Source organism: Camellia sinensis, chromosome 7, assembly GCF_055761805.1.
Source record: "Camellia sinensis isolate YWXY chromosome 7, ASM5576180v1, whole genome shotgun sequence".
NCBI lineage: Eukaryota > Viridiplantae > Streptophyta > Magnoliopsida > Ericales > Theaceae > Camellia > Camellia sinensis.
Genome location: NC_138967.1, coordinates 58,530,055 through 58,536,423, shown reverse-complemented (window position 1 = coordinate 58,536,423; position 6,369 = coordinate 58,530,055). Strand labels below are relative to the sequence as shown.

Here is a 6,369-nt window from a genome sequence, read left to right as displayed (position 1 = left end):
CCTTGGTTGGAGCAGCCTTAGTCAAAAACTCTCCAAGCTGAAGCTCTGTCTGCCCTCCTACAGCTTGAATGTCGTTGGATGGCTCCACCTTGACCTTGACTGCCTCAAACAGGACCTGAGGTAGCTCCATCAGTTCTTTGATATCCTGGTTACCACCTGTAGACGCGCCCGCGTGGGGCCCTCGCTACAGTTCCGACTCGATTTGTTGTCACGGTTCTTAATCTGAACCAAAGAGTCCAAATCCGGCAAATCGTTTTGAGAAACAGATTTTTTTGAAAAAGTAGTGCCAAACATGGACTGCTTTGCCAGATATAGAGTCGCCACCTAAATATTTTTTTAATGGGGAAATTTAGGAAACCCTGACTCGGTGCCGAAGGCCACGTGTCCGTCATTGCCAAAGTTGCCTCGGCTCGGGAGCTTGGGTACGATTGGGGAAGGTCAGCTATGAGCACCCCCTCTCGCCCGATCCAAAGATCGGCCTCTACTAACCGTGATATCCGTTTTTGAAAACGTTACGTGTTCTTATTCCATTTATTAGCCTAGCATTACTATGTTATGCGCACAGCAAACAAGTATAGACTAAATTGCCCAATTTGGAAACAAGCATTGCATATCCGTTTGTTTTGGAAAACACTTTGGAATTTGCTACTCGCAAGTAGGCTAAAACACGGATTTCAACGAGTTTTTCCAACTCAGACAATCCAACCTTCACCCACAGGCATTCAAACAATTTATCACATAAGCATTTAGCCGCATGGCAAGCATACTGTCATGGCAACACTCACACGCATGCGGGATGCTAAAGCATAAATACTTACATCGTACTCCGTGCCAAAATAATAAACTAGTTAGCCAACATGCATGGTCCTAGTTCATGTCAAATTGCCTAATGTAACACATACAGGATGCAATCAAAGTAGGCTCGGCTAACCTAAGCATGGCATGTGAAATGCGATCAATTGATGCACGTATTCAATTTGGAATTGAAGTACAAATGCAGTTAGCGTGATGTACCGAGCCTGATGAATGCAATACAAATGCATGAATGCACGCATGCATAGCATAAGGTATGCTAATTTTAAATATGCCCTAGCCTACCATCATAAGCAGGTAAATAAAAGGGAAGAAAGACGTGGGGTTGGAAGACATACACACACTCACGCACACTTATTACATCATTGCCCTCACTCGGAGGGTCCGAATAAATATTACAATCCGAATGATAAGCAAATAAATTATTACAGAATTTCTAATTTACTTAACAGAATGAGTGCAAAGATAAAAAAAGAAAGGTGGCCACAGCCCCCGCCTCGGGATGCGCAAATGATGCGTGCTCGAACCCGTCTCGTTCGGAAAGCCCGCACCATACCATTGCTGCCTCTGTTTTTACTGCCTTGCTTCTCTGAAAAATGCCAAAATTTTGAGACAGGTCCCTTGCACACTGCAGAATACCACCGGCTGGGGGAAATTCCCACCGGCAGTGTATAACTTCCATCGGCCGCTGATTGAGTCATCGGCCATTCACCAATGGCCGGTCGGCACTGAATTCTGCCGGTCGGCAGAAACTTCCTGCAGAAGACAGTTTTGACAGCAACAGAGGACAGACAGCATATGGCATAGGATTTCAGGCACATGTGAGCTTGGTCATGTTTCCCATCATGTGTTGAACTCAGGGAGGCATGGCCCTCGATCCTCGAGCCATTAATTGTGCATGATAGCCCAAGAGATCAAGCTTGCCATTTGATGTAAAAATGCATGCAACACACAAATGAGGACCAAGGCCTTATCACGTCGAAGTCAAAGGCCTCGGTGACCAAGAGTTAAGGCACGTTGCATCACTTATAGTATGAACGCTCCTTAACCCTCACACTTGGTTTGACACCCCAAACCAAGTAATGCAATGCATGTTATGCTCACATGGCTCAAAATGCAACATGATACTAATTATGCAAGGCACGCCAAATGCCATGCAACTACTATGGCAAATATGCAATGCTAGGCATGCAAGATGCAAATGCAATGCAAACATGGGCAATTTAAGCATTAGGATCATCATGTTGCAACACCTAATGAAGCAATCATGCAACAAACATGAAACAAGCATGCAATGGTGGCTTAAAATGGTAAAGGGGCAGACCTTAATTCACCTCAAAACAGTGCCAAAAAGTGCCCAAAATGATGGACAAACTCTCATGCCAACATGCAAGCCAATGGACCTAAGGCTAAGGCACAAAAGGGGCATTTTGCTTCTACCAATATGACCAATCATGGCATGAATTAGACAAGTAAAAACAGAATTTTAGCATGCAAAATTGGACTCCAAAACCCACTAATATGGCAATTTAAGTGGCTCCAATGAGATGCATGCACCAAAGCTCATTTCAAGGCATAAAAGGGCATATCCTCAAAGCATGAAAGAGGTCAAATATGCAAGCATACAAGCATGATTTATGGACTGAAATACGACCCTAGATGATGCCAAATCATGAAGATGGTCCAAGCTACACATGCTAGAGGTCAATATGCTCAAGGCTCACAAGCTAAAACACAAAGAGGGGACACCAAACATGGCAAGCATGACTGAAACAGATGGCCAACAGACCTTGAACATGGTGAAATAATGCCAATATCTTCATGAAATTAGGCTAACACATGCAAGAATCATGGCCTAAACACAAGATGCATTTCTAGGCCAAATAGAGGAATGTAAAGCAAGTATGTTAAGTATGCAAATGGGTACAAATCCAACCAAAAACAAAGATCATATGTGACCTAAAGACATCCAAAAAGCTCTGAAATATGGCCAAAACCAATCAAGCATACATGTTGCCTTTTTAAGCCAAAAGGCAAGGAAATAAGGCAATGAAGGGAGAGGGGTGTCCCTCCCCTATACAAGACTTCAAACCACCTTCCTCACCACTGAAAATCCACTGGTTTTCAGTGGTGAGAAGACCAAAACACTCAAGCAAACAAAGCCTCACAAAAGAAGCACCGAAAAGGCCAAATTAGGCCTAAGAGGGTGAGTTTGAACTCAAACCACAAAAGACCCTTAATGAAAGTTCTTAAAAATGAAAATATAAGCCTTTTTTATGTTATGCACAAAAACTAAATCAGCAAGCAAGATAGGTAAAAAACTAGTGCAAGTTTGGGGAAACTAAAGCAAAGTGATTACCCTTGAAGATCCTTTGAAGAACAATTGGTCCAGCCCTCTTCTTTTGATCAAAATCAGTCCAAAAACTCAAGAATCAACCCCCCAAGCCTCTCAACCTCGGAGCAAGGTGTAATGGTGTGTGTATTAGTGCAAAAGTAAGGCAAAATACACTTTTAGGCTACCAAACACACACTAAGGGAGGAGAGAGAGGGAAATGTAGAGAGATATGGTGTATCTATGTCTAAGCACTGGTTTTGCTTCCAAAATTGCTAACCTAGAACAAGGAGAAGGCCTCTCCTCTTATAGAAGTCCCTCTTGCAAAGCTTATTCAACAAGCTTGCTTAGAGGGAAATCCCTCCATACACGTGTATGGAGGGAAACAGAGTGGGTGCCAGCTATCACAGCTGGCACAAAATATCTGTATAAAGTAGATGAACAGTAGTCGGCTGCTCAAAATTGTCATTTTGACAAAATGGAGTGCCGACCGGCAACAAACAATGCCGGCCGGCAATATACATTGCCGATGGAAACAAAATGCCAGCCGGTGGCCTCTGGCCATGGCCGGTGGTGTGTGGGGATGCCTCACAAGGTATTCCCTACCCCTCCAAGGCAAAACACAAGTGTTTGGTGCAAAACCAGACACTAAACAGTCGAGTCGAGAGATCCTGAGGCAAGGCGCGCAAGCCGAGACCTCTGGGAACTCCAAACGAACACAAACATGGATGATCACCAGGTGTTCAAACGGCGACGTCCAAGTCTTGAGGCCGGTCAAAAATGGGGTGTCTACACCACCGAACAGATCTACATTGGCTTGTACTGCCTCGGGCACACCATGTTCTGATCTACGCAGCTTAATCGATGGTTCGCCTCTAAAATTATTAGGGATTTGGAAGCCCTAATACAAACATTTTAGAGGGAGAAAGAGATGTAGAAACGAGTGTGAGAGAGAGAGAGAGAGAGAGAGAGAGAGAGAGAGAATGAAGGTTGATTTGAGAAATTTCTCTGTAATATACGAGGGTGGGGGTTGAGGGACCTTAGACATCATAAAATAATACTGTGGACTTTTTCCATTACTAAATATGGGAGAGGGACCTCAGACTAATTTTCCCTATATTCAATACCAAACCTTATGAAAATATACGACTATCAATCTAGCCAATTTCATACGTTTTTGCATAGAGTAGCAAAAGCAACATAACACAACACCAAACCACCCCACGTACCGCCGCCAACATGGTACACTGCCACATCCTCCTCCTAACTTTTCCAGCACAAGGCCACGTCAACCCTTCTCTCCAATTCGTCAAGCGTCTCGTTTCGATGGGCATCCACGTCACCTTTGCCACTAGTCTCTCCGCCCAATGCCACATGACCGCCGGAGCACTAGAGGGCTTGAAATTTGTTGCCTTTTCGGATGGCTACGATGATGGGTTTAAACCTGGGGACGATATCCAACACTACTATTCTCAGATGAAAAAAAAATAGCTCTCAAATAATCAGAGATATCATCACCACCAGTGCCGACGAAGGCCGCCCCGTCACGAGCTTGGTCTATACCCTCCTCCTCCCTTGGTCTAGTGTAGTGGCACGTGATTGTCACGTCCCATCCACACTCCTTTGGATTCAACCGGCTGCGGTTTTGGATATCTACTATTATTACTTCAATGGATACGAAGAGGACATTGTTAAAAACCACAACGACCCCTCCTGGTCCTTTGAATTACTGGGATTGCCACGGCTCTATATCCGTGACCTTCCTTCTTTTCTAATTCCTTCAAGCTCAAACACTTATGCGATAAAAACATTCAAAGAACTTGTGGATGCAATCGATGAAGAAACCAATCCTAAAGTACTTGTGAACACATGTGATGCATTAGAGCCCGAGGCCTTGAAAGCTATTCAAAACTACAATTTGATAGGAATTAGACCCTTGATTCCATCGGCTTCCTTAGATGGACAAGACCCATCAGATACTTCGTTTGGCGGCGACCTCTTTAAAAAATCAAGAGAATATATTGAATGGTTGAACTCGAAGCCCCAATCATCGGTGGTTTACGTATCGTTTGGAACCATGATAGTCCTACAAAAGCAACAAAAGGAGGAAATTGCGCAAGGTTTGTTGGAAACTCATCGGCCATTCTTGTGGGTGGTGAGACCAAAAGAGACTCGCGATGAAGAAAAAGAAGAAGAAGATGAAGATGCGCTAAGTTGCATGGAAGAACTCGAGCAACAAGGGATGATAGTGCCATGGTGTTCTCAACTAGAGGTTCTTTCACACCCGCCTTTGGGGTGTTTTGTAACGCATTGTGGGTGGAATTCAGCATTGGAGAGCTTGGCTTCTAGGGTTCCAGTGGTGGCGGTGCCAGGTTGGTCGGATCAAGAGACAAATGCGAAGATGATGACAGAGGTGTGAGGGACATGGGTGAGAGTGAAGGCAAATGAAGAAGGATTAGTTGAGAGCGAAGAGGTCAAGAGGTGTATAGAGGAGGTGATGGGGGGTGAGGAGAGAGGAGAAGAAATCATGAGGAATGCAAAGAAATAGAAGGAGTTGACAAGGGAAGCTGTGAAGGATGGTGGATCTTCTGACTTGAATCTTAAGGCTTTTGTGGATGAGATTAGAGTTAGAGGAAGAGATTGCTCCTTTTTTGCTCTTTTTTTTTGGAGATTGGTGGATCTTCTGACTTGAATCTTAATGTGTAAATTAGTCCCTTCTTTCTTTCTTTTTTTCCTCTTTTTTTGTTTTTGTTTTTGTTTTTGTTTGTTTTTTTTTTTTTTTAGTAAGAGTCGTATTTTGTAAATCATCTTCTTTGTTTCAATTTCTAGCACTATTTTGTTATTGTTGGACACATTTATAAGTCAAGACATCCCTGATTTTCTTTTTCTTGAATGAATCCAGGAAGAGTATATGAATACAATAATGACCCGGACCCTCTTTTCCCCCCACCCCTTGACTCCCTCTCAACATGATTGGCCAGTTTTTCTTTTCTTTTTTCTTTTTTTTTTCTTCTCCAATCACCACCTGCCACGCGTGTGTGAGGGGGAGGGTAGTGGGGGTGGTGATTGGAGGGGGTCTCAATCATGACCCATATGAATATCATAAAATTCAAACGCAAATATTACCGACATGAAATGTTTTGTTAGCATACGAATATAACAATTAGTTGATAATACTAGTTGTATTAACTGATGATTAAGCTTAAGGCCTACTTTGGTAATTA

The 6,369-nt window shown here is 43.4% G+C and overlaps 1 pseudogene; it reads left to right on the top strand.

Annotated features, from left to right (window-relative positions):
• Positions 1-4,384: 4,384 nt before the first annotated feature.
• On the top strand, positions 4,385-5,888 carry LOC114276028 (crocetin glucosyltransferase, chloroplastic pseudogene; annotated as a pseudogene).
• The last annotated feature ends 481 nt before the right edge of the window (positions 5,889-6,369 follow it).